At 43.2% G+C, this 17,375-nt stretch overlaps 3 non-coding genes across 3 annotated transcripts; 2 read left to right on the top strand and 1 right to left on the bottom strand.

Moving 5' to 3' along the window:
* Positions 1-2,024: 2,024 nt before the first annotated feature.
* Positions 2,025-2,139, bottom strand: LOC136751966 (U5 spliceosomal RNA). Its single transcript, XR_010817149.1, has one exon. It is a non-coding gene; the product is annotated as a U5 spliceosomal RNA (small nuclear RNA).
* A 5,794-nt stretch (positions 2,140-7,933) lies between these two features.
* On the top strand, positions 7,934-8,048 carry LOC136752119 (U5 spliceosomal RNA). The gene has a single exon (XR_010817282.1). It is a non-coding gene; the product is annotated as a U5 spliceosomal RNA (small nuclear RNA).
* A 7,802-nt stretch (positions 8,049-15,850) lies between these two features.
* On the top strand, positions 15,851-15,965 carry LOC136752093 (U5 spliceosomal RNA). Its single transcript, XR_010817259.1, has one exon. It is a non-coding gene; the product is annotated as a U5 spliceosomal RNA (small nuclear RNA).
* The last annotated feature ends 1,410 nt before the right edge of the window (positions 15,966-17,375 follow it).

Raw genomic sequence — 17,375 nt, 5'->3', positions numbered from 1 at the left:
ATTATACAAACATTTAATCAGTGCCTAGAAATTAGGGCCCAAACCAAAAGCTTCCAAGGTATGGAACAAATACTTATGATCCACACGATCAAATGCTTTTTCTTGATCCAAGGAGATCAAACCTGCTTGAAAGCCAAACAACCTGGATGCCGACATCAGGTACCTCGCCAAAAATGATCAAATATAGAGCGCTGTGGGACACAATAAGTCTGATCTGGGTGCACTAGGGATCCCATAACTGGATTGAGACGGTTGGCAAGGGCCTTTGACAAGATCTTAAAGTCACAGCACAACAATGACACAGGTCTCCAGTTGGAGATTTAACATAAATCACCCTTTTTAGGGAGCAGTGTAAGTACTGCCCTCCTGCAGCTCAATGGCAGCACACCGTCCAGCACACCCTCTTCACACACACTGAGTAAGTCCATCCCTAGTACTGGCCACAGAGTCTTATAAGAACTCCACCAGCAGCCCGTCCAGTCCTGGAGCCTTTCCGTTGTTCAGGCCCTGCAGGGCAACACTGTTTTCTAGTTTTTTTTCTAGTATTCTCAATCTAAACCTTTCCGGATTCTCAAGCTCCGCAGAGCCCCGCAACAGAGCTTGTGCCGAGTTAACAAACTGTTTTAAATCCGAAACAATGGACTCCACATTCACCCTGTAGAACCGTGTCTGAAATAAGTGGAGAGTCGTGGAGACAAAGCAAACAGAACTTTAATCGGGCCGCTCGGAAGCTCCACTGTCAGAAATAATTCCTTAAGTGAGGCTTAATGTTTACAGACATGAGTACAACTTTATTGGAAAAATGACGTAACATCTTATGGCCGTTCATCCAATCAGAAGATACAGGTCCGGGTCCGTTTTACGATCTGTCCTCCCGTGAAGAGGTGATGGATCCAAAGCAGATGTCTGTCTTTGATGTGCACTAGGAAGATGCGATCCCACGGTCGTCATTTACCTAGTGTCAATCGCTCTTTAACAAAAACAATTCCTCCCTATCTGGAGAAATGATTAAGTCATAAACAAATTCACAGCAGACATCTGTAGGCTATTTCGGCACTGTGTAATCTTTCATTACTGACAGGAGTTTCTAACAAATCGACCTTGTTGACCCTTTACTTGTCCTGCTAAATCTAATCTGCTCAGTCTATATACAAAACTATTTCTAATGCTAGTATTAATATAAAACATAATATAATTATCACAAAACACTTTCTTCAACTTCCTATACAGAGTCTTCAAAAGCTATCAGACTATAGCAGCTGCTGTATGAACACACATACAATTATACAGCATTTTCTGCAGCTTCGCAAGACCTAATTTTAAACGTTGTTGGTAAATTAGATAATTAGTGAGGACCCTCTATTTCCATTTCTTCCTCCATAATTGCTAAAATAAAATTTTATTGACATTTTATTGACCCTACCACTGCATAGGACACATCTGTAACATGAATGCTACTGAATGGCACATACATTGAAAACTACGGAGAATTGAGACAAATCCAATTTACACTTCATAAATAATCTTAAAACGTTTCCAACCAATGCAAAACCCACGTGAAATACGTTCATTCACATTTTTGAAAAACAAAAAGAGAGATTATTACAAATGTTCCCTATGATGCATCTACAGAGCGAGAGACAGAGAGAGACAGAAAGACAGACAGACAGACAGACACTAACACAGCCACCCACCCACCCACTCACACACACACACACACACTCTATCTCTCTCTCTCACACACACACACAGCCAGCAAGACACACAGAGCCAGCCAGCTCAGCGATGACATCACGAACCTCTCTCTGAGCTGACTGCTATGACATCACAGAGCACGTGCATTCCGTTGCTTGCCGTCTGTCAACCACTCAGTCACTGCCAGCCAGACTGCCTGGCTGGCTGGATGGGGGGGCTGTTTGCTGCTGCTGCGTACCTTAGCAAGCTTATTTGTTTGACCGGCCTTCCTCCTCCTCCGCCCACATGCCCACCTATGCCCGATCTGCTGTTCACCTGGATCACAGCTCCGCCCCAACAAGGCAGAGCCTCCCAAGAATGGTACAAACTCATCCACGTTCTCTTCCATGGAAAGCTTTAGCAAAAGGCAAAAGCATTATAAGTAATGAAGAGGAACCCGAGTCCAAGACGCTACCGACCAGCCATACATATTTGTGTGTATTAAAGATCACATTTTATTACATTTTGTTTTTCTGTACTTTATTACATCTTATTGTGATTTTTAATTGTATTGTTTATTTTCCAAATATATGTATGTATGTATGTATGTATGTATGCATGTCCAATTGCTTTTAAAATACAAATGCACTGAATTGAGAGTTAGAGACAGAGAAAGAGAGAGAGAGAGAAGTGCTAGGGCACATCTGTAACATAAACTAGGGAACATTTGTCACATGCTTAGGGAACATTCATAACATACAGGGAACCTTTGTGACATACTAAAAGGACATATACTGGTAAGATGTTGGGCACATTTGAAACAACAAAAATGGCATTTGGTTATTTATTAGGGACATTTATACCAGTCTGAGCAAATATCTATGCATATTCCAATGTTTGCTGCAGGACTTACAGATTGAGTGAGGGGGTCAATATGTTTGATTCAGAACTAACCACTGCTTCCTCAATTTTGTTTTAAACATAATTTAAAAGAAAAGTGGGCTATACATTGGTCTGGAAAAAAGGAGCAGTGGTCCCTAAGACAATTCTTTTAGTTTTTTGACACAATTCCTAAAACCCATTTTCAGTAAAATATGTTATCAACTTGCATTAATATATCATCCAAACTACAATCATACTAATCATGAAGATGTTCATATTATTATATTCTAAGGGTTCTAGTCTATTGTGTATTGTATTTATTATCAGGCCCTTCTCTTATGTTTTACAGTTGTTATTATTATTCCGTACAATACAGGGATTAAATTAAGCATTTAAACCACAAAGTATTGGCTACAGTTATGATGCCTACTTCAGTGTTCATATGCATACAGTTTCTGTAGTCCAGACCACTGCAAAATTCATGCTGAAGTGATCTGGATCACCACGCAATGGCCCAAGGACCACTGCAAACTTGGATTTCAATGTTTTTGTGTAATCCATGTTGCAATAGCAACTACCATGTTCCTTTGTGGTGAGCTGGTTAATTCTGATCTGGGAAAACCACAATCCTGCAGGTTTAATAAGTCTCTCTACACATCAGTCCCTGAGTACCTTCAACAAATGGTCATTTTGACCAATTAAGCCCAAGAATTGAGTTAATTAAGTTGTCAAGGACTACCCAGTAAAGATGTGAACTCACGACTAGGTCACACTGTGAGCTCTCCAGAGCAGACATTACACTGAGCTCAGTGTGAGCTTACTTAGCGTTTTTCCACCGACATGGTGCCGGTGCTGGAGCCCGAGTTGCAGTTACAAATACAATGCCGAGCACAGCAGTGCAGCGCCACTACTCCTCTCTATCCAGAACACAAAGACGTGCGTCACTCTAACCTGTCCGGCTTTACAACATGCAACTGAAATATGTTCTTAGGGGAACAACATAACACATAGCGATTCCTCCCTGCTATAAAGTAAAATAATGTATACGGTGTTTCTAATTTCTTTTTCGATACCTTTTCATATATATTTATATTTTTCAATAATAACCTAATGTCACAGTAATACCAATGAGCTTCAACAATGCCGAAAATAATAATGCGTTTATCTTTAATAGTGAAGATATTGCATAGATGTATATCTTTCATATACACAAATAGAAAAAACGGTTTCCAAATCGAATATAGAACTGAAACTTTCAGACAATCCATGAAAAATGTAATGTAAACATTTACACTTCATAACAATTCTATATATCAATTATATTCATAACCCTAACCCTAACACTAACCCTAACTTTAAGTTACAATTGTTCCCTAAACACTTTTCCCAATTTTGCAGGATCAATAAAAAACTGTCAAGCAATGTGATATAACTTTACGGAAAATAATAATCTGTATATATTTAATTGTTTTGACAATGTTAATATATAATGCATCTTTCACATAGGGAACATTTGTAACATGATAGGAAAAACAAACAAATGATGTAACTTTGAAAATATTCAATATTACAGCATACAGTATAATCAACACAGAACTGTGTCTATACTGAAAAGCTGTTGATATTTGAAAAGTGACAGAGGTTTGAATTTGAAAGTATCAATTCATAAAAGATACAATGAGCAGGAGCTGTGCGATCCATTACCCAGAGCACCTGAAGAACGCTCAGGCCAGGAAGAGTCTCAGACAACACATACTGAAGGACAACCCAGAGACTCTCAGAGCCGACTTCTCTCAGACTAGTGAGCAGCAAGTCACCAGCAACCTGGTCTTCTACACCGAGCACACCGACGCCTGGCACGCTGCCATCTGTCAACTGTACAGGCACATTAAAAAGAGAGGCATCAGTAAAGGAAGGCAGGTGTCAATCAGTGAGGAGGACGACCCAGACACCTCCATGCTGACAATCAATCTGTACCACACTGGAACAGTCTTAATACAGGGCAGCGAGGGCAGCCTGGGCACCTTTGAAAATCAGTTCCACTCACTGAAAACGCTGGCTGACAGAGAGAAAAAGGAGAGACGTGTCCAAAAGAGCACAGACGCAGCCACACAGGAGGAGAGTCCAGCCCCACACTGCCCTGCCAACGGAGGGGAGAGCGCCGCGCCAGAGAACAGCGAGGAATCCACACGCATCCCAGCACAGGACACCCCTCAGACACCGACACAGTGTCCCAGCTGAGGGAGAACATGTCCCTGCTGGAGGTGGAGCTGATGGAGCTAAAAGAGTTGGTGCTGGCCATGCTCACAACCTCCAACACCACAGAGCAGCTAACAGACCAGCTCAACAGAGTCCAACACGAGCACAAGGTCACAGTGAGGGAGCTGAGGGAGGAGGTGAGGGAGCTGCAGCAGGACAGGGAGGCCATGAGGAGGGAGCTGACGGCCCTGAGAGAGGAACTGCAACGCAGAGACAAGACAGTGCAGAGCCTGAAGGAGCAGCTATACAAATTCACTGCCCACAACAACTAGCCCTCAAGAAACCCAGCAGTGCACAATGTGCAGAGCCCTCCCACCCCAATGACATCCAGACATACTGACTCTCACACAACACACCACTCACACACTGCATCCAACACACACCCTGAGCCTGACACACACACTGCACCCAACACACACAAACAACCCGACCCGAACACACAGAGTGCACCCAGCACACACACACACCCCTGAGCCCGACATACACACATACCCTGACTCAGACACACACAGTGCACCCAACACACACACACACCCTGACTCAGCTGTCCGAGGAGAGCCTCGGCTCCCCCAGCCATATTATTATACACACAGGCACAAACGACCTGAGGACCCAGCAGGACAAGGTGGCCAGCTCCATCTCCACCCTGCAGCCCAGGAAGGACTTCCACCCCAACACCATCCACATGATCAACGCTGAGATCTCTCGGGGATGTGCTCTGATGCCAAATGTGCACCTGGCACACCACCCCACTCTTGGGGCCCACAGCTTGTTTGACCACGTCCATCTCCACAAACAATCAGTGAGCGTCTTCGCAAAGACACTCAAAGACATCGCCCTGGGCCGAAACCCAGCCCGCACCCCACATGGCCACAGAAGGTTCTCCAGCACCCACACCACCCAGAACAACCCCGAGCCAATCAGGAGAGCGGCCCCTGGGAGCCCCCACCCTCCACCTGCACACCACCTTCCCCAGCCCGGACACCGCAGACCCCAGCCTGGATACGCCCGACCACAGTACAGCAGACCCAGAGTGGAGCCCATCCAGAACATGCACAGAGCAGCCCAGCAGCACAGCCAGCGCAACTACGCAGCAGCGGTCAGCAGAGTGGCCGACACCGACACCGGGGAGCTGCAGGAGATCCGACACCTGCTCAACCTCATCTGCACCCGACTGATAAGATTAGTAACTGTGCATAACAAAGAAACCACTGCAGGAGGTGACTAGCTATTACCACATCCGAAAATCACCCCTGTATAAATGTAGTTATATACTGATATATATGGACATATTTTCTAAAAATTATGTAGATATATGGATGCTTACATATATGTGTATATATGTAGATATATGTGTGTATGTGTATGTATATAGGAGTGTAAGACAGGAGTTTTTTTTTTTGTTTGTTTTTTATTTATTCGTTTCCTATTTTTTCATATCACCAGTATTAATATTTATTTATTTGTTTCCTTTCCACCTCACACATTTCCAGATATATCTAATTCCAAAGGAGTATATAAATTGCTTAATTAGAGTAGAAAGAAATGCGATCCCAATCTATCACCATGTGGAACATCCAGGGCCTGGGCTCCTCAGTGTTCGGGGTTCTGAGATAGAGTGAGAGACAAGGATGTCATCATCCTGCAAGGGACATGGTGTCGGGCAGACGTGTCCAGTCACTGTCCCTCAGGCTACAGAGAGCTTATAGTGCCCTCCCTGAAGAAGCCCTCCGTCAGACATGGCAGGGACTCCGGGGACATAATAATCTGGTACAAAGCAGAGCTCAGTGACTCCATACAGCCCATCAAAACAGCAGAGTCACACATATGGCTTAAAATAAGCAAAGAAATCATTTCTACACAAGCCGATGTGTTCCTGTGTGCCGTGTATGTTCCCCCGTCAGAATCCCCATATCACAATGAGGAGATCTTAATCGACTCAATTCTTGGGCTTAATTGGTCAAAATGACCATTGGTTGAAGGTACTCAGGGACTGATGTGTAGAGAGACTTATTAAACCTGCAGGATTGTGGTTTTCCCAGAACAGAATTAACCAGCTCACCACAAAGGAACATGGTAGGTGCTATTGCAACATGGATTACACAAAAAAAATGAAATCCAAGCATGAATTTTGCAGTGGTCTGGACTACAACTCCAGGGACTACTGTGCAGTGGTCCAGACCTCAGAAACTGTATGCATATGAACAGTGAAGTAGGCATCATAACTGTAGCCAATACTTTGTGGTTAAAATACTTAATTTAATCCCTGTATTGTACGGAATAATAATAACAACTGTAAAACATAAGAGAAGGGCCTGATAATAAATACAATACACAATAGACTAGAACCCTTAGAATGTAATAATATGAACATTTTCATGATTATTATGATTGTGGTTTGGATGATATATTAATGCAAGTTGATAACATATTTTACAGAAAATGGGTTTTAGGAATTGTGTCCAAAAACTAAAAGAATTGTCTTAGGGACCACTGCTCCTTTTTTCCAGACCAATGTATAGCCCACTTTTCTTTTAAATTATGTTTAAAACAAAATTGAGGAATCAGTGGTTTGTTCTGAATCAAACATATTGACCCCCTCACTCAATCTGTAAGTCTTGCAGCAAACATTGGAATATGCATAGATATTTGCACAGACTGGTATAAATGTCCGTAATAAATAACCAAATGCCATTTTTGTTGTTTCAAATGTGTCCAACATCTTACCAGTATGTCCTTTTAGTATGACACAAAGGTTCCCTAATTCGTTTTACAAATGTTCCCTGTATGATATGAATGTTCCCTAAGCATGTGACGAATGTTCCCTAGTTTATGTTACAGATGTGCCCTAGCACTTCTATCTCTCTCTTTCTCTGTCTCTCACTCTGAATTCAGTGCATTTGTATTTTAAAAGCAATTGGACATGCATACATACATACATACATACATACATACATACATACATACATACATACATACATACATACATACATATATATGGAAAATTAACAATACAATTAAAAATCACAATAAGATGTAATAAAGTACAGAAAAACAAAATGTAATAAAATGTGATCTTTAATACACACAAATATGTATGGCTGGTCGGAAGCGTCTTGGACTCGGGTTCCTCTTCATTACTTATAACGCTTTTGCCTTTTGCTAAAGCTTTCCATGGAGGGGAACGTGGATGAGTTTGTACCATTCTTGGGAGGCTCTGCCTTGTTGGGGCGGAGCTGTGATCCAGGTGAACAGCAGATCGGGCATAGGTGGGCATGTGGGCGGAGGAGGAGGAAGGCCGGTCAAGCAGATAAGCTTGCTAAGGTACGCAGCAGCAGCAAACAGCCCCCCCATCCAGCCAGCCAGGCAGTCTGGCTGGCAGTGACTGAGTGGTTGACAGACGGCAAGCAACGGAATGCACGTGCTCTGTGATGTCATAGCAGTCAGCTCAGAGAGAGGTTCGTGATGTCATCGCTAAGCTGGCTGGCTCTGTGTGTCTTGCTGGTTGTGTGTATGTGTGTGTGTGTGTGTGTGAGAGAGAGAGAGATAGAGTGTGTGTGAGTGGGCGGGTGGCTGTGTTAGTGTCTGTCTGTCTGTCTCTCTCTGTCTCTCAATTCAATTCAATTCAATTCAAGGTTGCTTTATTGGCAGGACAAACAGATTCGTAGTGTTGCCAAAGCAGTTGATATATACATACATTGAAAAATAATAAAAGGTAAGAAAAAAGAAACAAAAAAAATGAAACAGTAACATTATAATTTATAAATTAAATCTTAATAGACATGTACATTTACTTTATAGTTATCAGGTTACAGCTGGTGCTCATGTATGTCATGTTTTCACAGTGAGCCCCTCAGGCTGTGGCAGGCGGCTACATATTGGGCGGCCAGGGGGGCTGTGTGTCCCTCCCCCAGGAGGATAGCTTTTTTTTTTTCATTCATCAATTCAGAGAATGATTTTATAATATTTATGAATTTATTATAGAACGTGTCCCTTAATTTGGCATATTTATTGCATCGGAGGAGGAAGTGCATCTCTGTCTCGACCTCTCCTGTCTCGCAGTGACCACAGCGCCGCTCCTCTCTGGGTAGCCAGCTCTGCCTGTGTCGGCCCGTCTCTATGGCCAGGCTGTGGTCACTGAGCCTGTACTTGGTCAGGATCCATCTCTGCTTCATATCTCTGACAGTGAAGAGATATTCTGCCAGGGTGTATTCTCTGTTTAGGGCCCGATAGCAATCCAGTTTACTTTGGGATTTGGTTTCATTGTTCCAATGTTCCAGATAGGAGGTTTTGGTTATCTTTATGATTTGGTTGACTCTGATTGGGGGCAGGTAAGCAGTGCTGACCTGAAGCTGGTCTCTGTTCGCAGTATTAGCGGGGGTCAGTGCCGTGAGCTTCAGGGCCAGCTGACTCAGTGGACTCTTTTCAGGGCTGAGCTCTTGGGTTTGGAGGGCCTTGTACTGGAGTGAGTCTGACTCACTTTTCTTCAGGTGCATCCAGAATTTCAGTGTTCTTTTCTTTATATTAATGAGGGTTGGGAAGTGGCCTAATTCTGCCCTGCATGCGTGGTTTGGTGTGCTCCTGTGCACCTGCAGTATGTTTTTATTGAGTTCAGCATGCAGGGTCTCTATTGGATGTTTGTCCCACCTAGTGTAGTCCTGTTGACTGAGTGGACCCTGTACTTCATTACCGTACAGCGCAATGGGCTGGATCACACTGTCAATTAGTTTGAGACAGAAGAAGATTCTATAACATTAATATCCCATTCACAATCTGATTGTGTAGAAAGCTCTTCTTGCTTTGTCTTTGAGTGCCTTCACTGCCAGGTTAAAGCCCCCTGACGCACTAATAGTCAGGCTCAGGTAAGTGTAGTGTGAGGTGTGTTCTAGGGTAGTGTTGCCTAGCGTGAAGTGGTATTTGTTTCCCTGAGGAATTTTTTTTTGGAAAATCATGATCTTTGTCTTCTTCATGTTTACTGCCAGGGCCCAGGACTAACAGTACTGCTCAAGCAGTGCAAGGTTTTGCTGAAGCCCCTGTTCTGTGGACGACAGCAAGACTAGGTCATCCGCATAGAGCAGGAATTTGACTTCTGTGTCATTTAGGGTGAGGCCAGGGGCATCAGACTGCTCCAACACCGTTGCCAACTCATTGATGTAGATGTTGAACAGTGTTGGGCTCAGACTGCAGCCCTGCCTCACTCCCCGCCCCTGAGTGAAGAATTCTGTTCTTTTGTTGCCAATTTTTTACTGCACATTTGTTTTCGGTGTACATTGTATTTATAATATCATAGAATTTACTCCCTACACCGCTTTGAAGAATTCTGTAATAAAGTCCCTCGTGCCAAATGGAATCGAATGCCATTTTGAAATCAATGAAACAGGCAAAGATTTTGCCTTTACTTGTTTAGTGGACGTGTTTGTCTATGAGGGTGTGTAGGGTGTAAATATGATCTGTAGTGCGGTGATTTGGGAGGAAGCCAATCTGACTCTTACTCAGGACACTGTGCTCGGTAAGGAAGGCCAGTATCCAGGCGTTGATGATACTGCAGAACACCTTCCCAAGGTTACTGCTAACACAGATGCCCCGGTAGTTGTTAGGGTCGAATTTGTCTCCACTCTTATAGATTGGGGTGATCAGCCCCTGCTTCCAGATGTCAGGGAAGTAACCAGTACTGAGGACCATGTTGAACAATTTAAGCACAGCCTCCTGCAGTTGTGCGCTGCTGTGTTTGAGCATTTCAGTGCTGATGCTGTCCGGGCTGCAGGCTTTTCTGGGTGGAAGTGCCTGGAGCTTTTTAGATAGTTCCTGTAGGGTGATTGGAGCGTCATTTGGGTTTTGATTATTTTTAATTGATTGTTCGAGTATTTTCAGTTTTTCCCTGGTTTCAATTTGTTTGTGTGTCAGGTCATTTTGTTGGATATCTTTATAAAGGTTTTCAAAGTATTTTTTCCAAATGGTTCTGTTTCGTATTGCCAATTCTTGTTGTTTTGTTGATTTAAATTGTTCCACATTTCCCAGAACTGGTTTTGGTCAACAGATTTCTCTATGTCTGTGAGTGTTTTGTTTGTGTGTTTCTGTTTTTTATTATTAAGGGTGTGTTTGTAGTGTTTTAGGGTCTCACAGTACTGTTGGCATAGTTCTGTGTCTTGTGGTTGATGATGTTTTTGATTGGATAGGTGCCTTGAATTTGTTTTTTATTGATTTACACTCATCATCAAACCATGTCTGTGTGTGTGTATGATTCTGGTTGATCTTTTTCTTTGTCTTTTTAAGATTTGCCATTGTGGCTGCAATTTGAAATATTTGATTGATATCATTTATGGCCAGATTTAATCCTGTCACATCAGGCTGGTACTGTGAGCTGAGGAAAGTGTTGATGATGTCTGTTATTTCTGTAGAACTGATTGCTTGGTTAAATTCCTCTGTGCTGTTTGGAGCCCATCTGTATGTTTGATTAAGGTTGTACAGCTTACTGGGCTGTGTCTGTGTGTTGCTGGCCTGACTTCTTCTTTTCAGGAACACTGTGATTTGGTTGTGGTCTGACAGGGGGGTTTGCTGCCTGACAGTGAATGCACTGATGAAGGAGGGGTCCATGTCAGTGAGGGCGTAGTCGACTACATTAGTCGCAAGAGCTGAGCAATACGTGAACCTCCCTAAAGAGTCCCCTCTGATCGTGCCATTAAACCCCGTCGGGGATGTTCCTCTGGGTTGTGGTGGGGGTGAGGTACAGAGGGACCTGGCCGAACACATGGCTGTTTCCCTGTGTGCCGATGCAGTTGGGCTCGGTGCCTGTCCGGGCATTGAAGTCCCCACAGAGCAGCACATTCCCCTGGGCCTGGAAATGGCCGATCTCTGTGTGGAGGGTGTTCAAAAATTCCCCATTGTAATAGGGGGATTCAGAGGTGGGGGTATACGCTGTACAAAGGTATATATGGTTCTCACACTGGGCTATTCCCTTCTTAATTTGAAGCCATGTGTGCGTTGGGCCCTGTTTGACTGGGCTGATGTGGTTCGCCAGCTCCTCTTTGTACCACACTATGATCCCCCCAGAGTCCCTGCCACGCCGCACTGTGCTCAGTTTAATTGAGGGCACAATAACCTCCCTGTAGCCCAGGGGGCAGTGTGTGGGCACCTCTGCACGGCACCATGTCTCCAACAGAACTATGATATCTAATTCTTTAATGCTTTTAATGAATTCAGGGTCTGTGCTCTTTAGCCCGAAAGGCGAGGAGTTCAGGCCCTGAATGTTCCAGCAGCTGACTGTAAATGAGCTCATTTTAGCTAACATTGTACTTGGTGGAATAAAATGCCTATCAACAATACAACTTTTTAATCTAAGGTTTTGTTTAAACTAGAATTTCAAATATAATAATTATTAGTTTTATGTAAAGTATGGTTACATTGTATGTACACAGGTATTTATTTTTAATTTACAAGTGGGGTTGTCCGTCCCTACCCGAGTTCTCTGGCTCAGCTCAGCAGTCTGGAGCAGAGGAGGCTGAGCAGGTGCTTGATCTCCCCCAGCTCGGTGGGGGCCGGAGTGGCGGCCTGGGTCAGGGCTGCGGCATAGCTGAGCGGCTTCTGATGGGCGCTGTGCCTGGTGCTCGTGGGGCGGGTGGGAGGCTGGGTGATGGGGGGCTGGCTGGTGCTGCGGCATCGTGGTACGTGTGCTCCAGTGCGGGGGGGTTGTATGTTTGGCTGGCCTCTGTTGGTATTGCTGTGTGGATAGGAGCTCATACATTCAGTGACTTCTCTCCCTCTCTCGTTCTGTAGATGCATCATAGGGAACATATGTAACAATCTCTCTTTTTGTTTACCAAAAATGTGAATGAAAGTATTTCAAGTGGGTTTTGCCTTGGTTGGAAACGTTTTAAGATAAATTATGAAGAGTGGGAGCCTTGGGAGGCTCTGCCTTGTTGGGGTTTTGCTGTGATCCAGGAGAACAGCTGATCGGGCAGAGCTGGGCATGAGGGCGGAGGAGGAGGAAGGCCGGTCAAGCAAATAAGCTTGCTAAGGTACGCAGCAGCAGCAAACAGCCCCCCCATCCAGCCAGCCAGGCAGTCTGGCTGGCAGTGACTGAGTGGTTGACAGACTGCAAGCAACGGAATGCACGTGCTCTGTGATGTCATAGCAGTCAGCTCAGAGAGAGGTTCGTGATGTCATCGCTGAGATGGCTGGCTCTGTGTGTCTTGCTGGCTTTGTGTGTGTGTGTGTGTGTGTGAGTGGGTTGGTGGGTGGCTGTGTTAGTGTCTGTCTGTCTCTTTCTGTCTCCCCCTCTCTCTCTCTCTCTCTCTGTCTCTCGCTCTGTAGATGCATCATAGGGAACATATGTAACAATCTCTCTTTTTGTTACCAAAAATGTGAATGAACGTATTTCAAGTGGGTTATGCCTTGGTTGGAAACGTTTTAAGATTATTTATGAAGTGTAAATTGGATTTGTCTCAATTCTCCGTAGTTTTCAATGTATGTGCCATTCAGTAGCGTTCATGTTACAGATGTGTCCTATGCAGTGGTAGGGTCAATAAAATGTCAGTAAAACATTATTCTGATAACTTTGATTATTATTTTTTTTCTCATAAACAACAAATGCTGTTTGCTTGATTTTTACAGAGTATGTCATAAATTCCATTTTTATGAAGCCTGACAAATTGTATGCTGTAATATTGAATATTTTCAGTTATATCAATTGTTTGCTTTTCCTATCATGTTACAAATGTTCCCTATGTGAAAGATGCATTATATCTTAATAACGTCAAAACAATTAAAGATATACGGATTATTATTTTCGGTAAAGTTATAACACATTGCCATTAACTATGTGTGTCAGTAAAAGTTTAAAAAATCCTGACAGTTTTTTATTGATCCTGCAAAATAAGTGCTTAGGGAAGATTTGTAACTTAAAGTTAGGGTTAGTGTTAGGGTTAGGGTAATTAATATATTTGATATATAGAATTGTTAAAAAGTGTAAATGTTTACATTCCATTTTTCATGGTTTGTCTGAAAGTTTCAGTTCTATATTCGGTTTGGAAACCGTTTTTTTATATATATATATATATATATATATATATATATATATATATATATATATATATATATATATACTTTATTCTATACAATATCTTCACTATTAAAGATAAACGCATTATTATTTTCGGCAGTGTTAAAGCACATTGGTATTACCTATGTGTATCTTTTAAAGTTTTAAATTCCTAAAGGTTTTTTATTAATCTTGCAAAATAAGTGTTTAGGGAAAATTTGTAACATAGAGTTAGAGTTAGCCACTGGGTAAGGATTACATCTTCAACAGTAAGTTAATTCATGTTAATTATTCTCATCAATTTTATTCAATACAGTAAAAGTATCTGAAATAGCAAATCGGTGTTAATCCCTTAATGCATCAATAAAAATAAATACAAATAAAAGGCTGATCTTAGCATATTTGTATACTTGTATGTTCGTTTCTGGTTGTCTACATGTGATTTCGAGTTTTTTATTTGGTTTTTACAATGTATCTGTGCTGTGTGTAAACGCAGAATGAGTTTGATTGTGATGTTAAATAGGGTTTAGAAACGCAGTCGCCTCGGTGCTGATTATTATTGCTGTGTTTCTCCACGCTTGGGAACGCCCACATCCAGTGACGTCAGCGTTCGATTCCAAGACCGGTGGAAAAGTGGGCCAGTTCACAAAAAGATCAGCTGGATCCCAGGCCGAGCAGCGGCTCTGGCTCCAGCACCGGCACCATGTCGGAGGAAAAGCGCTACATGAGCTCACACTGAGCTCAGTGTAATGACTGCTCTGGAGAGCTCACAGTGTGACCTATTCGTGAGTTCATGTCTTTACTGGGTAGTCCTTGACAACTTAATCGACTCAATTCTTTGGCTTAATTGGTCAAAATTACCATTGGTTGAAGGTACTCAGGGACTGATGTGTAGAGAGACTTATTAAACCTGCAGGATTGTGGTTTTCCCAGAACAGAATTAACCAGCTCACCACAAAGGAACATGGTAGGTGCTATTGCAACATGGATTACACAAAAACATTGAAATCCAAGTTTGCAGTGGTCCTTGGGCCATTGCGTGGTGATCCAGATCACTTCAGCACGAATTTTGCAGTGGTCTGGACTACAACTCCAGGGACTACTGTGCAGTGGTCCAGACCTCAGAAACTGTATGCATATGAACAGTGAAGTAGGCATCATAACTGTAGCCAATACTTTGTGGTTAAAAAACTTAATTTAATCCCTGTATTGTAAGGAATAATAATAACAACTGTAAAACATAAGAGAAGGGCCTGATAATAAATACAATACACAATAGACTAGAACCCTTAGAATATAATAATATGAACATCTTCATGATTAGTATGATTGTAGATTGGATGATATATTAATGCAAGTTGATAAAATATTTTACAGAAAATGGGTTTTAGGAATTGTGTCCAAAAATTAAAGAATTGTATTAGGGACCACTGCTCCTTTTTCCAGACCAATGTATAGCCCACTTTTCTTTTAAATTATGTTTAAAACAAAATTGAGTAAGCAGTGGTTAGTTCTGAATCAAACATATTGACCCCCTCACTCAATCTGTAAGTCCTGCAGCAAACATTGGAATATGCATAGATATTTGCACAGACTGGTATTAATGTCCCTAATAAATAACCAAATGCCATTTTTGTTGTTTCAAATGTGCCCAACATCATACCAGTATATGTCCTTTTAGTATGTCACAAAGGTTCCCTAATTTGTTTTACAAATGTTCCCTGTATGATATGAATGTTCCCTAAGTATGTGATGAATGATCCCTAGTTTATGTTACAGATGTGCCCTAGCACTTCTCTCTCTCTCTCTCTCTGTCTCTCAAATTAGTGCAGTTGTATTGTCAAAGCAATTGGACATTCAAACATACATACATACATATGGAAAATAATGAATAAAATTATCAATCACAATAAGATGTAATGAAGTACAGAAAAACAAAATGTAATAAAATGTGATCTTTAATACACACAAATATGTATGGCTGGTCGGAAGCGTCTTGGACTCGGGTTCCTCTTCATTACTTATAACGCTATTGCCTTTTGTTTAAGCTTTCCATGGAGGGGAACGTGGATGAGTTTGTACCATTCTTGGGAGGCTCTGCCTTGTTGGGGCGGAGCTGTGATCCAGGTGAACAGCAGATCGGGCATAGGTGGGCATGTGGGCGGAGGAAGAGGAAGGCCGGTCAAGCAAATAAGCTTGCTAATGTACGCAGCAGCAGCAAACAGCCCCCCCATCCAGCCAGCCAGGCAGTCTGGCTGGCAGTGACTGAGTGGTTGACAGACGGCAAGCAACGGAATGCACGTGCTCTGTGATGTCATAGCAGTCAGCTCAGAGAGAGGTTCGTGATGTCATCGCTGAGCTGGCTGGCTCTGTGTGTCTTGCTGGCTGTGTGTATGTGTGTGTGTGAGAGAGAGAGAGATTTTTTGATTTTTAACACCTTTATTTTACTACAAAAAACAATTAAAACAAACTAGAAACACATAAAAGACATGAAAAAAACTCCCGACATAAAAACACAACCTATTCTAAAAACGCTCAATAAAAACCACTACACATGTGCTACCTATAAAATATTCAAGTGAATTAAACCAGTTGGTTAAAATGTCCAAAGTCAATGGCACAGAGGGCCGCCCCGACCCCCCACATCTGCAGAAAAGTGTCCAGGTCTCCCGTCAGGCTGTAGAAATTGTAATCCAGTCGCACTCTGGAGCTTACAAGAGACCTGAAGAGGGAGAGTGCACACTGTTGCTGCACCCGCTAAGTCTGACTTCTCCTACTGCTCAGGATAGCCAGCTTAGCCTGCCCCACTAGAAAGTTTGCTAACTGACAAACATGTCTGTGGCGCTGCTTGTACTGGACTCCCAAAATAAACACAGAGCGTGAGAAAAGGAGGCCCAGCTGCTTGAACAGGCTCTCCAGTGCAGTGAACAGCAGCTCTAATCTAGGGCAGTGGCAGAAACAGTGAAAAAGTGTCTCTCTCTCCCCGCAGTAGGGGCAGGTGTCGCTCACTCTGGGGTCCAGTGTATGTGCAAAAGAGTTTGTTGCGATGACGCCATGCAGAAGCCATGCAGAAGCGGGGGCTTGTTCAGGCTCCTCCAGGCCGGGCAGGCATCTTCCCCCAGAGCCAGGTGCTCCCTCCAGGGGGTGTCAGGGAGGGGCTGCAGCTGCTGATGGTGCAGCTCCCTCACACTGAGCTGATAGAGCTCCTGATGCTGAGCTGTGAAAACAGACACACTACAGAGACTGTGAGGCTACAGAAGGCGGCCTGATGAGCTAGGGGGGACTGAGAGACACAGACAAACAAGGGGAAAGACGGTGTAAGGGTCCTTGGGCCAGCAGTGCTGCGTGAGAGCCTGGAAAAGCCGCTCCACAGCGCCTATGGAAAGGGCGTTCTGTACTGCCCAGAGAAATCTGGTTACGACTCTCAGTGACCTCATACCCAGCCTGGCAGCCAGGCTGTCGGCACCAACCCACTGTCCCCTGTTAAAATCCAACAAATCCCTCAGCCGGATCACGTCGACCT

This window comes from Amia ocellicauda, chromosome 6 (genome assembly GCF_036373705.1).
Source record: "Amia ocellicauda isolate fAmiCal2 chromosome 6, fAmiCal2.hap1, whole genome shotgun sequence".
Taxonomy (NCBI): domain Eukaryota; kingdom Metazoa; phylum Chordata; class Actinopteri; order Amiiformes; family Amiidae; genus Amia; species Amia ocellicauda.
This window is presented reverse-complemented; position numbering and strand designations above follow the sequence as displayed.